Source organism: Sylvia atricapilla, chromosome 16 (assembly GCF_009819655.1).
Source record: "Sylvia atricapilla isolate bSylAtr1 chromosome 16, bSylAtr1.pri, whole genome shotgun sequence".
NCBI lineage: Eukaryota > Metazoa > Chordata > Aves > Passeriformes > Sylviidae > Sylvia > Sylvia atricapilla.
Window position 1 is genome coordinate 8,142,424 of NC_089155.1, and position 14,319 is coordinate 8,156,742.

The 14,319-nt window shown below is 44.9% G+C and overlaps 1 protein-coding gene and 1 non-coding gene across 3 annotated transcripts in view; both read left to right on the forward strand.

The window, feature by feature from the left end:
- The first annotated feature begins 2,033 nt into the window (after positions 1 to 2,033).
- On the forward strand, positions 2,034 to 2,105 carry TRNAE-CUC (transfer RNA glutamic acid (anticodon CUC)). Its single transcript has one exon. It is a non-coding gene; the product is annotated as a tRNA-Glu (tRNA).
- Positions 2,106 to 2,315: 210 nt separating this feature from the next.
- DNAJC5 (DnaJ heat shock protein family (Hsp40) member C5) overlaps positions 2,316 to 14,319 on the forward strand; it is a 29,325-nt gene continuing 17,321 nt past the window's right edge. Inside the window, exon 1 of one of the 2 annotated variants that reach the window (XM_066330810.1) lies at positions 2,316 to 2,456. The gene's annotated coding sequence lies outside the window, so the exon portion shown is untranslated. Of the gene's footprint in view, positions 2,457 to 11,282; positions 11,607 to 14,319 lie in introns of those variants that run through there. The other variant, XM_066330809.1, reaches the window with a different exon arrangement.

The window sequence follows — 14,319 nt, forward strand, 5'->3', positions numbered from 1 at the left end:
GCTCTCTCATGAAGGAATGTACTAAATAATATTTACAGTCTGATATTTCCTTTCCAAGATACTGGACACTGTTTCTGAGCTGTTTCCTGGCCTGTGCCTGTGCTCTGGGCTGGGGAACTGCAAACTCCATCGCTGGTGCTGCAGGTGAATTCCAGACTTCCTCACGCCGTTTTCCTGAGCTGGGAGCGTGGGACTGCAGTCCAGCAGTAACCTTGGCAGTGGGAGCTGAGGCTGGAGAAATTTCTAATGTGGGAAAGCTGCAGCTGTGGGGCTGGTGTGGCTTGACAGCGTGATACCTCAGGGAATCAGTCGCCTCCATGGAAGCTCTGGCAGTTGAACAGCACAGCATGGGGAGAGTTGTGGATGGATGGCTGGAGCAGGGAGCTGCTGTCTCCAAGTTTAAAAGGGCAGTGCAGAGCAGGCAAAGAGGTGGTGGAGACGCCAGCAGAGATCCACAGTGTGCTGTTATCAGAGGAAGGATGCCCAGCTAGGCTTGAGGCATCTGCTTGCTGATGAGGGATTGGTTTTGGTTTTTTGGGTTTTGGGTGTTTGTTTTGAAGGTTGAGGGTATTTTTCCTACACATCACTTCATTAGATAAAACTCCATTTCTCCAAATGGGGCTAAGGACAGAGGGTATGAGGTATGAGACTTGATCCTGGAGGAGAGACATTGCTGGGAGCAAGCACCCAGGCTGGAGTGAGGGGAGGGCAGATGGCTCCATCCCACAAAGCAGATAAACAGCAGAACGGACTGCAGAAAGCAGGAAGGAGCCACTTTCCCCTGCTGGCACCATGTCCCAAACCTCAGCCAAAGCCACAGCAAGTGTTCCTTTAGGAATTTGACATTCATGGTCTGAGTGGAGTTGCACAACCTGTCTAGCAGTGGGAGCCTGTGCTCATCCAGGCTGCCAGCATGGATCTGCTTGCTGCACCCCTGTGGGTGCTGGGCTGGGCTCAGCATCTCTTCTTGGGTACAGACTCTGGGCAAGATCCAAGGTCAGCGCTGGGGAGCCCCGCAAGTAGCTGGTGTTTTGGACGGGAAAGCTGGGCTGGGGACAGAGCTGGAGCAAGGAGAGGGTGTGGGGGTGAGATTCATGGTGATGACTCTGCTGGCAAATAGGATCCATCATCATTCATCTCTTTGAAACGTGAGTCAGAGGCAGCAGCCGGGAAAGGCCATTAGAGCCTCACTGGGAAGCCACACGGCAGCAGGGCCGTGTCGGAGTGATGGGGGATAACTGCAGTGTTCCTGGGGTCACCATTCCAGGATCACCTGCTCCAGGATGCACTGGATGGGTGGAAGTTGTGCTTTTACCCAGCACTGGGAAATAGCCATGTTTCCCAGGGAACAGCCAGGAGTGCCTGGGAGCACTCCTAGTCGAGCAAGAGGGAAAAACAGATTCATGAGCTTAAAAGCATCTCTTTAGCTCTAACTGTAAGCAGTCGTTTTCGTGAAGGGGAACCGGCTCTGCATTGAGCTCCTGAGGACCCAATGAGGTCCTGAGGCGTGGTGGGGTGGCAGGATGGGATTCTCGGGACAGGGGCGGGGGTGAAGGTGCTGCCCAAAGCACACTTAGAGCTGTCGGTGTGCGGACAGCGCCCTAAGGCAGTGAGCCCTCAGGCCTGCAGCACACGGGTGATGTCCTGGGGGTGTTCTGTGTGCTGCTGCAGGCCAAGCCTCCAGCCTCTCCACTGTCCCGGCCTGACTGCAGCCTCTGTACCTGTGTCCCCAGCCCTACAGATCCCCGGTGTCAGTGTCACAGCCCCGGACGCTGTGCTCCCCGTGCCGCGGTCACCAGCTCCTGTGGGGAGCTGGAGCCCCAGGCCTCACTGATCCTTGTGCCGCAGCCGCCAATCCCACTGCAGATCCCGGTCCCCGTACCACAGTCACCGGTTCCTGTGATGGATGGCAGCCCCCGCCTCCCCGTGCTGCAGTCCCCGGTCCCACCGCAGCCCCAGCCCTGCTGTCACCGTCCTTGGTTGGCCGCGGAGGCAGTGCGTCAAATGGCGCGAGCCAGGCTCCCCAGCATCGCTCCCTGGTGGTCTAGTGGTTAGGATTCGGCGCTCTCACCGCCGCGGCCCGGGTTCGATTCCCGGTCAGGGAAGTTCTATTTTTGCCGCGCGCTCTCCCTCTTTTCCCCGTTCCTTCCCCCGCCCCCTCCATTCCCATCGGGATCCCCCCGCGCGCTCCCGGCGCTGCGGCCGCGTGCCCGCGCGCTCGGCGGGGGCGCTGCGTGTCGAGGACGCGCATGCGCAGTGCTCCGGCGCCGCCCCCTCCCGTGGCCGGGTCCCGGTCGGTGTCTGGCGGCGGCGGCGGCACCGGCGCTGAGGGCGGAGCGCGCGCGCCGCCGCGACCGGGCCCCGCGCGAGGCCCCGAGGAGCCGCCCCCGCCCCGCGGGGCCGCCCCCTCCCGCCCGGGGCTGTGCGGCCCCCGCCCGCCCGTCCGCGGGCCGCAGGTGAGCGCGGCGGGGCCGGGCCGCGGGCGGAGGCCAAGATGGAGCTGGCGGCGGTGGCGGTGGCGAGGGGGGGCGCGGCGAGGCGGGAGGACCGGGGGAGGGTGGGATGTGCCCGCCGGTATCTTCCTGCCCGCCGGCATCTCTCTGCCCGGGGGCATCGCCCGCCGAGCATCCCCGCCCCGGGAACCCCCCCGCACCGGGAGCCCCCCGCCCCGGTCCTCGGTGGCGGTGCGGGGTCCGCGCTCCCCCACGCTCCTTGGAGCAGGGGGGAAAAACCCCGAACAAAAGGCCTGGGAAGGTGAATTCCAAATGAAAGTCATCCGTGTGTGTGGGAGCCGTGAATCACTCCGGCTCGCTCCAGAAGCCGGGGTGATTTTCTCTTCCCTTTCCTTACGTTATCCTGCTTAATTTTTATCGAAATCATTAGTAGCCGCTCGGCTGATGAGGTGCTTAGTGAATGACGTACCAGCAGCGGGAAGCAAATCCAGTCTTTATAGCGTGAAACTTGCAAAGGCAGCATATTTCTGTTTATTCGTGCAGTGTCTTCTGGCTCTCAAATTAAGAATTCCGGTCAGATATTTCTGGACATACGGAATGCAACTGGACCGAATGGAGACCAGCGGATTCCCTGATAGTGCCTCGCTCCTGCTTTTGTGCTGTATCAATACCTGACTGTTCCACAGCAGTGAACCAAAGCCTTGAGTTGATTAGTGGAGTGTGGGCACCGATGGTGCCGGTGCTCCCTGGGGAGCAAGGTGAAGGCCATCCTGTCTGATGTAAGAGGGAAAGCCAAAAGGTTTTAGCTTTTCTAGGTTTGTTTTTATCGGGGTGTTAATTTTTGTGCACTGTGAGACATTGCTGTTGAGCTGTCTGTGCTGCGGTAAGGCTTTAAAAAAAAAAAACAAAAAAACAAGTCATACATTTGGTACATCATCTCAGACCGGTGTGAAATTATCTGATTCTCCCTGCTGATGTTTGCCTTGTACCAGCTTATCATGAGGAAAGGGAAATGATGTGTGTGTGTGCTTAAATACTGTGCTAGTTTGCTGCTTTTGAAGCAAAAACTTGCAGGCCGCAGTCACCCAGTGGCTGAGCAGTGGTGGTTCACCCATTTCTCTGGGCAAATTAAGCTCTCCAAAGTATGCAGAGCTGCAAGGATTTCCTTTGGAAATGCGTCAGGATTGGACCTATTTAAATTCTTGAATTGTAGCAGCCTCCTTGAAGTGGAATTTATTCTTTTGACTGCAATTTCATTAGAGGTGCTTTCAGATTCTCAGGCCTCTGTTGGTTTCAGGTTGCTTAGGATCAGTGTTTGCATTTTTTGTTTGCTTCTGATAGAATATGGTAGAATCCCAATCTGACTAAGGGATCCTGAGAAATAGATGCCAAATTAATTTGCTTTAATGAATAAGCTCTAATAAATCAAGTGTGCTGTACCGTGGGAGGCAGAAAAAAGAAAGGAAACAGAAGCTGGAGTGGAAGAGAAATTGACATTAATATATAGGATGTAAGATGAAAAGAAGTTTATTTTTATTGAGCAGCTTCCTGTGGTTTTCTCGCCATGCTCTAAGGGCTTTGGAGAAATTCGTCATGTTGCTGGCAGTGCAGAATCTGCTTTGTGGAGAACTCGGGCTTTGGAGATGGGATTTTCAGCCAAACAGCCTTTTGTAAGCATAAATAAATACTTCTCTCCCTCTCTCATTCATTTCATCTTAGGGATTGTCCACAGCATTTAAATGAAAGGGGAGATGCTGCAACATGGTCATGTTCCTCCTAAATTTTGGATGTGTTGCATTGATAAATTGCAGGCTGGAGGCTCCAGTGGAAGACTCCCCTCCTTCCCAGGGTGGCTATGTGCTATATTTAACCGTCTTTTATCAGTGAGTGACTGAAAAAAGTAATGTTTTGTTGCACATTTTGTCTCCTAGTGTAAACCATAGTTGGTGTTGATTACTCCCAGGAAGTATAAACACTGTTTCAGTCTTTCCCAGCGCCCAGGGATCCACCTCCCGCTCTCTTGGAAGCCTGTCCCAGTCTGCAGTGGGCTGTAGGTAGTTGATTTGGTTTGTGGCTGAGGTGGCACCATCACTGACCTGGCTGCACCAGGGAAGTTGCCCAGGAGGAGTGGAACCTGCCAGAGGCTTGTTTTGCAGCAGATGATGGGAGCAGGGGTTGGAATGCAGCTGTGGTGTGGACAAGCTTCTCATGCAGTTCTCACCATGCCACGTGAAGGCATCCATGGAGTCACCGAGGGAGTTTGGATATTCATAGTTTGGAAGACATGGAGCAGTACCAGAGTATTAATTAAGAACTTTAATGGTGGAGGAAGTCCAGAAGAGGGCATGAAGATGTTCCCAGGGCCGGAGAAGCTCTTCTGTAGAGGCAGAGTTGGGGTTGTACAGCATGGAGAAGAGAAGATTCTGAGGAGACCTTAGAGCCCCTTCCAGTACCTAAGTGACTCCAGCCCCAGGAGTGACAGGACAAGGGGGAATGCTTCAGTGACAGAGGACAGGGTTAGATTGGATACTAGGGAAGAATTCTTCCCTGTGAGGATGGTGAGGCCCTGGCACAGGTTGCCCAGAGAAGGTGTGGCTGCTCCACCCCTGAAGTGTTCAAGGCCAGGCTGGATTGGAGCAGCCTGGTCTAGTGCAAGATGTCCCTGCCCATGGCATGAGAGTGGAACTAAATTATCTGCAACATCCTTCCAAACCAAATCCTCTGGGATTCCATGAGCCTGACAGAAGGAGCGTTGATGTGGAGACCCCTTACCCTCACAGGTTCTGTGTTTGGCAGATGGTGGTTGTCAGCACTGATGCTGTTATTGCATTTTAGTTCCTCTCATGGTGAGCTTCAAGGAAAATTTTTGTCTGTGTTAAACAATGTGATAGGGAGTATGAATGGAAGCCAAACTGGATTAGTTAAGAAATTGTGTTTTAGGTTAAATATAAGAGTTGCTGTTCTCACTCTATTTTTTGAATTTATGGACTTGGTTGCCAGAATATGCTCTCTGGGAAAGCAGGCACAACTGAAGGCTGGAAGGGCCTTCCACAAATCCTGTCTATCCATTGAACAACTTGACTTAGAACAACAGTGCTGTAACTGGCCTCTGATATTTGCTGTATTTCCCACTTTCATCAGTTTGCCAGTTTGTAACCTTTTTTAAAGTATCCTTGATGTTAATAACCAAATCAAAATATTTTTCAGTATGTCTGGAAATGGGTTGCCAGAACTTTTCTGCAGAGCTTATACCCAGACTGAGCACTCCAGTACTTCCCCAGAGCAAGCAAACTGTCATGTGGAGGCAACTTCACTGCTCTTCTGTCAAACCACAAACAGGGATTAATTTAAGGTAGTTTTAATACATTAACTGGTTGCTCTCGAGCTGTGCAAGTCCTCTTTGTTTGACTTTGTCTCTGCCTGGGAAGATGAGGATCTTCTGTCACTCTCCACTGGCCTGAGGAAAAGGATGTTTTGCAGGAGGAGGAGTTTGCTGGGATTCTGTGAGGTGACCCCACCTTCTGAGCAGGTGGCACAGAGACACAGCTTGTCTCCTGTCTCAGGGGTGGCCACCTGGGCCTTGGGGCAGTTGGCTCATGGCAGAATCCAGAGCGAGGGATGAGGAACATCACCAATGCTCAGGACAAAAGCAAAGGGTTGCACTGGTTTTTTTAACCTGAAGCAGTTGTTTTCCATGTGCTCTGATAATTGAAGGAGTTTGAATGAAGCAGTACTGGTGCTTTGGGGTGATGGTGGTTGGTTAACCAATGGCTGCTTTCAGTCTTGAAAGAAAGGAGTTTGAATGTTGTGATATCTTAGGATTTCCTTAGAAGCTCAGTTGAAATATTGTCCTAATCAATAACAACATACAAAGCACAGTTGTTGGAAATTGCATATTTTACTTTCAGAGGCACTTGGCTTTCTATTTCAGGCCATGCTTACTGATAGAAAGACCTGTGTTCCAGAAAGTGCCTGAAAAGATTGACAAATATTTTTAATAAAGTGGTGGTAGCCAATAAAAAGGGAATGCATACTCTAGGCATTTTTTTCTGCATAGAATTGTTAATTCTAATTAGTGGTGTTAATTGTGGGTTTTTAATGCATTGGTGATTTATTGTTTTTTTAATTGGGAAACATGAATAAGATTGTTTTAATATATGTTAAAGTTTCTTATGTCCTGGCAACTCCCCCTAATTCCACTTAGCTTGTATCTGCATTGCACTGAAATGTGCTTTTTAAAGGCCCTTTTCTGCCTCTTTTATTAGTGGTGTAGTGTTTACAGGGCTAGTGTATTGTAGGGCCAAATTCAGTAAATTTTATGTGCCTTTTTCCTCTGGGTGCAAGTTTCTCATCTTCTTGTGCAAGTATTGAAAGGAGAAAATTGAAGGTTTGTGGTGCACAGGGGTGCAAACAGAACGAGTCCTCTAGGCCCAAGTTAAATTAGCAGCTGCCATCTCCTCTTTCATAATCTGCTCAAGGGTTTTGTAAATGAGAATAGAGCTTGTCAATGAAAGATTTGGGCTCTTTATTTGTTTTTCTTTTTAATATACTTCAGTGCCATCATCTAAACTTCGTTGGGCAAATGGTTGAGCAGACAAAAAACCTGTTGCCAAAGGATCACTAAGGAACCTTTTTTTCTGTTTTGTGACATAAGTCTGTGCTCATTTACTGGTATTTTTGTGGTGATGGCTTCTGACCAATGAATGATGCAAGTAAACAGTTCAGTTGATCTGGTTGCAATGACAGGCAGTATCTAAGACCAGCAGAAAAGCGTGAACCAGAGGTCCACCAGCTCCCCACATTTTCCCCTGCTACATTCAGGGCTTCCTCTTTCCTCTGAGAATATTCATTTATGTATCTGTTAGGAACTGTTTTTAACGGCTTGCTTTAGGAGCACTTACACCATCCTGCTTCTGCTTTGGTCACAGGGAGCTTCACAGTCCTTCCTTGGTTTCATCTGGGTCTTACTAAAGTTGTGTTCGGTGTCAGGGATTCTGGAACCATTGCACCTTCTAAGGAACAATCTGTAGAGAAAGTGAATGTACAGAACCTGGATTGCTCATGTTTTGCAGTGGGGAAAGGAGAAGCCCAGAGTTCTCTGATGTCATTACAGACCTCTTACGTGGTTCCAAAAAGCAGAAACTCACAGAGGCTTTCTCTTTGCATTTCCCCTTTTATGTCTTTAATTTTTTGGCTGTACTTCAAATGAAAATATTCTTTTCCATTCCATCTGCCATTGCTTATTTTATATCCTAGGTTTTTCTGTTGCTGTGCAGTTTTATTTATGTAGGCCTTTGCCTGGGTCAGTTGTTAAGAGAATTTTCTTTACGAATCTGCTTCTCATGTCTTGAGGATTTAGGGATATTTACTGGAAATGCATAATTAGGTTTGAAGCTGCTGTGGAGAAGAGGAAAGCTTGGGATCCAAACTCCAGATGTTGTGGGCAATTTCTAGTGGTAAAATCTGCCGTAATCTTGAATGTGCCAGGTGCAGGAAATTCCTTCTACCAAGGCTAGGCCCCATCAAATGAGATATTTGTAATTTCAGGTTCCTTCTGGACTTCCTGAGGGTAAACAATTAAGGGATTGTTGTTAAAAATATTTTAACTAATGTCTTAATTTTTCTTCACTGTAGTTCGAAGGTCATCATGGAAGCTGATGCTCTTGCCTCTGATACAAGTACAGAGGGGGGATGAGCAGAAAAAATGGGATGTGTAAGATCTTGTTCAGAGTCTGGACTGCAGTCTGCCTTTGGGAGACATGTGACATTGTGATAAAAGCAGGTGGAAGGGGAATGAAATTAATAAATATTCGTGTGCTTTCACAAAGGCCATATGGGATCCCTGTGAAATCATCTGGACAGGGAATTGGAGCAGTGCTAGGTTTTGTTGTTGTTGTTGTTGTTTTTTTTTTTTTTTTTTTTTTTTTTTAAGATCTGCTCTAGACCACATCTGCCAGGGACTTGAGTTATCCCAATGCAGTTCCAGGTCAGACTAATGACAGCTTTGATACATTGGACCCATCTGATACACCTCACCTGACTTGATCTGTGTGGCATTTTGGGCAGGGGCCTCTGGTGGGTACAGTGGGCTGGGGAAGAGGTTTGGAGTGGTTGGTGGGACCTTGGTTGAAGGTCCTGGGTCCTACACTCTTCCCAGCACTCCCTGACATCTCCTCACCTGCTGTTCTTGAGGAGGAGGAAAGGGACTGTGAAATCCACTGAAATCTGGGGTGACCTGTTTCTGGGAAGCTATAACCAGACATATTCCTGGTTTTAAATTGAATTTGAAAGCCAGATTCAGTTACTGTTCAGAGCAGTGAATAGATATAAGTTCCAGGTCCATTCTGAGTCGCTGTTCTTTGAGAACTTGAGGAATATTTTCCATGTGATGCCTACTGAGCTCTGTCACACAGGGATCCTGCTTTCTCCATGTGCACAATTCTGAGGTGTGTCTTGAAGTTCTTCTGGTCTGAGTGGTGAAGGAAAAATAGGGTCTGAAGCATGTATTTTCTTTAGAAAACTTCTTTTATTGTTTTGGGGTTTGGTTTGACAAATCACTGGTGAGTCAGTCCTTCTGAGTGCTCTAATGATACTGCTGGAAAATAACATTCTTGCTTGGGGTAGACCATTTTTATCACAGAACAAAATAAATGCATGTTCCATAGAAATATTTTTGTCTGGACAGTAACTAGTGAAAATATTTATTTTCCTTCTTAAATTCTCACTTTTTCTTTTCCTGCAAAGTTTTCCACACTCACTCACTTCATTCTTGTTGCACTTTTAAATTGGCACAGCATTGGCCCTTCACAATTGACTTGGGAAAACCAGGCAGTCAGAATTAATCAGGAGGTGTTTGGAAGGTGCACAGGGTAGTTTCCCAAGCCTGCCTCACTGTTTCCCTGAGTGCTTGGGATAACAGGGCCAGCAGCCAACATGACTTTGTTATTGGGCCTGGTGTGGAGTATACGTTGGATGCAACATCCTGGATGATGAAAACCCAGCATCTCCTATGGGTGTCCTGTAATGCACAACTCCTTACCCTGGTTTCCTGCAGCTTATCTTAAAACCACATTTCTTCCTGTGACTTGGCTGTTTTTTTGTTTTTTTTTTTTTTTTTTTTATGTTTTCTGTATAAAGGCCAGGGAGTCCCTCTTGCTGGTAAAAACAATCTGTGACGACTTTCATTCTTCTTGCTGTTTTGAGGCTCTTTAAATGCACAGATGTGTAAAACATTATTTTTAAATAACCCTAAATGAGGAAAAGTACTATTTTACAACTAATTTTGTGCCTGTTAAGGATCTCCAGGAGGACATACCCTTGGTTTGGGGAATACATGTAGGAATGACCCTGGTTTAACATTGTACTGATGGCATCACATCAGGGGTAGAGGCAGAGTGAAGACATATCTGTCACGCTCCAGTGTTAGTGAAAATCAGAGAGAGGAATAAAACCATCAGTCAAAAACTATGCATAGGGTTTTCTGACTTTATTATCAGTTATTTAGGTGGAAAAAAGACTAAATGTGATAATTCCATACTTTGTGCTGAAACTGAAAGGCCTTTGGAATAGCAGTGATTAAATTATGCCCCAATATAATAGTGGCCTTTTGGTTCGAAGCCCTCTGAAATGTGACTCTTGTCTGAAAACCTAGTGTATAAAATCTGTACGTGTTCTAATTGTTACCTAATTACAGTGTTAGAAAACTCAGTTACAAATAAAGTCTGAACATGGGTTTTCCTGAAGTGTCAGATTTTCAAGCTAAGTCTGTGGTCTGAAATTCAAGCTGTGTCTTTTCTTATTAAATCATCAGTGAATTAGTGGGAAAATCAGTAGGACAAATACATTCTTTGTTGCCTTATTATTTCTAAATTATGGACTGGCTTTTTTTTTTTTTTCTTTTTAAGCAGCCATGAAATACTGTTGCTAGACTGAGTGGTGGAACTGAGGACATCCTTCATCAGGCAGATTAAATGCATGCAGAGTGAGAGAACAGGGGAAATAAATATCGCTATGGTTTGTGGGGGAGTAGTATAAAATAAATCTTTTTGTTGGTGAAACCACACTGTATGGTTAGAAAATACCAAAGAGTTTGTCTCCTGTAAGAGAATGCCAGTTAAAATTAAAGCTGTTTTTAATCCAGCCCTGTGATTTGTTTGGGTATTTGTAGCTGAAAGAGCTGACTGCAACGTGCAGGGGGTGTGCTGGGTATCATTCTGGGGATATTAGAGGAATATTGTGACATTAGCATTGTATTCATGGGGATGAATTTGGGATCGCTAGGGAATAAATTCATTCTCTACCCCAAGGTGGTTTCTCCTGTGATTTACTGAGTGTTTGCCTCTGGACATGTACTCTGGTTTGGTTCACCTGAGAAGAAACAGAAATATTTGCTGTGAAGGCATCACCTCTGGCATCACCCAGCCTTCAAAAGGAAATTGGTTGTGTTTTCCTGCCAAAACAACAAGTAGACGTTTTGAGTAATACATGCTGTGCTGGCCAGTTCAGATTTTATCATGGGATTCTGTGGTTTTAACTCCTTTCATGCTTCTGAATGTCCATGTGCTGAGGCTTTGAATGGGGCAGGTATGAAACTCATCTCATTGTGGCTTTTAGAGCATCTTCTCTAACCCTGACACCACCCAAAGGGGTGAGATCTGTGGTATGAACTGAAGAATGTCTTCCATTACATATATATCTCTATATATCTATATCCTGGAGAATGTCTCTGGGGGTATTGGTTTGTTTGGGTTTGTGCTCGCTCCTCACAGTGGTCAGAGGGGTTTTACCTACAGCCTGTGCCCCACTTCTAATCACAGCACCCCTTGCTCCTGGTGATGATTTATTGGTTTTGTTTTTATTTGGGGTTTTTTTGTTGTTTTTTCAAGACTAAAATATCTTTTACAACACCAATTGCTCAGTTTCTGTGAGGAAGTGAAATAATCAAATAGTCTCCTCCCCACCCTCCACAAAAACTGGGGAAATCCAGTTGAGCAATTAGGAGAAGAGAGGATCTTTAGATATACTTAATTTTTTAACTTTGCAGAAGAAATAATCTCTGGAACTAAAGCCTTTGGAACTTAACTGAGTGGATACATGTGCTGCTTGAATAATTATGTATCACCTTAGGCTGGAGGACCTGATTGGATACAAGAGGTAAAACTAAATGGGGTGGGGGGGTGATGTTGGGTTTCTTTTAATCATATAAAGGCATTTTGGCTTTTCTGTTCCTGAGCTGACTGGGAGGTTGTTTCTGGAAAATATAAATTCTATGTAAGTTCTGCTGTTCAGTTCTTCTTATTTTGCCTTTTTATTAATAACTTTTTAAGTGGAAGATTTGTGTGCTTGGTGGGAGACAACTGTTAAAAAGCAGAGATGAATAATCTGAAAAGGAAAGCACCAGAGTGGATCAGGGTGAAGATACAAGTAATGCCTTCAGTTGTTGCTGTAAACTGGTGGTCTTCCTTTCTGCTTTTTTTTACTTACTAAAATAAAGTCTTCATTTCAAAGTATTTAACAAAAACTGCTCATGATTGGAACTGCCAAGAGTGTTTATAGTGTTTATTTGATGGCAAAGCAATTCTAACACCAAATTAGGTGTTAAATAATTTTGATATATGTTTTGTATTTGTAAGGCCATACTTTTACAATATTTAAATTGTGTGTATGGGGAAACCCTCAGTTAGCTTCTCATCTGCCTCACAATTCATAGAAAAAGAAAATAGGAATGAACTTTTTTCTCCTTCATCTCCTATGAGCACAGAGAGGAACCACCTTCCCCTGCCCTTGCAAGTTAATTTCGGATAAATCTTTTTCTTGCCCTTTGCCAACCAAGTTGTAATTTGAAAGATGTGTTCCTTTCTGTTCCCTTTGTGTCTCAAACTGCTTATTTGGCTTTTTTCTGTACTTTGTAATCTACTTTGTTCCTTCTTTTTGACCAGGCAAAAGCCTCCTGTGCTGTAAAGAGGGTCTGCTTGGATTGACACTGTCTCCTTAAATTATCTTTTTGTAACAGTCTGTCAAGGGATTCAGGTTTTGACAACTAATGTGATTTTCTTAGCCTTTTCTTACACAAGACAATAGACTTATTTTTTTTCTTTTATTCCTATTTAAAAGCCTTGCGTTGTCTTATGTACAGATGTGACATAATAGCATAAGTCTCATTTTTATGTGAGTAGACCCATCTGTTCCAAGAGTTCTTTTATATTTTAAAGGTTAGGCTATATCAATATAGTCATTAACAATATGAGGGTTTGTTTATGGATGTAGTTTATACAACCCACTTAGCAGAAATGGGGCTTTATGTCTTTGAAGAAGTTTAAGATATTTCTTCTCCACAAGAAGTGGCATCAGCATCACTCCACCCACAGCAGGGAATGTTGTGGGTTGGCTGATTTGTTCTAGTGAGCTTGCAGTGAGTAGTCACAGTGATTCAATACTATTTATAGGGAGGAAAAATCAAGAGTAATAATGAACAAAGCAAACAGAGCTGCTGATTTTTTAGAGATTTTTAACTAACTGAGTAAGCAGGTGTGGGGTTTTTTATAGCCATGTGCAGTTTGTGATGCTTAGACTAAAGTACTGTGATGTCATAAACAATAATTCAATATTGCTGAAAGATTAAATAGGAGCAGAGCAATGAAATCCTTAGTAGGGAATCCACTAACCCACTCCCCCTCTGGTTTTCAGAGTAATTACTTTAATTGAGGAGAGAGGATAGAAAATGCAAATCCAATACTTAATATTTTCTCCCCTAATTTTGAATCTCCCTAGGTTTGAATCTTACTCTTGTGTAGGGTACAAGGTCACAAGTCTTTATAACAGGTTAGTCAATCAGACTTAAATGGTTACATTTTAATCTGCTAAGCTCATTAGAGAAACAACACTGTGTCGCTGTAGTTGTTTGTCACAAGTTTTAGTGTAACCTGTCTTGCAGTCAGCAGTGGTGGATATAATGTCGGTTCAGACTTGAATTTAGCAGAAAAATGGTATTATTCCAGATCTCAATTATTTAAAAGCTGTTTTTTAAAAGAACTCAAGGGAATTTAATAAAGTTTTTAGTGTCATAGTCTTTCAGTGTCGGAGGCCTGTCCTCTGCTCCCAAGGCAGATGGATTTGGACACAGCGAAGTTCTTTTTTTCTGGGAGATATATGCATTTACATTAATTCCCTGCATACTCAGCTTTCCATCAGGGCTTATATGTTAAAACAGAATGTTTTTATGGATATGAGATCTCTCACATGATCTTTATCGAAAGGTCACAAACTGAATAGCAAATTTCAGCTGAAAGGCTTTTGTGCTGTGATATAAAATATAAGCAACACCAAAACACACTCTCGGATGTTTTAATGAAATAAGAAATGTTAGTGCTCCAATTAATAGGTTAAAAATCTTTATGTCAAGACACGGTGAAGAAGAGTGCTTTAAAATAGTGGCCTTCTGCAAGCACTTGTTAGCCAAATTCCATTCCCTTCAGCTTTTTCACACTGTTTTTCCAGCTGTGATTCATTTTGCAAGTCATGTGAGCAAGAAGGGGTGTGAAAATAAAGACTTGGATATTTTTGTTTTAAGATTGATTTACTTTATTTTATTTGCATTAATTGCAGCCTTATTTCTTTAAATACTTGCTAACCATGATACAGCTCGAGTACATGGTGGAGATGGGTTATGAAGCAATCTATGCTGAAGATAATTCCCCCTTTCTGGTAACAACATATGGAGCAGGATGAGGACAATTCTGTCAGTGGAATTATTCAGTAAAAAGGGTTCTTGGGCATCTCTCAGAAGAGGTTTGAGTTCTCAAGAAACACATATGCTTTTTGTCCTGTAGAGCTGAGAACATGTCTGTTCTGGAAGGAGAAGTGTCTG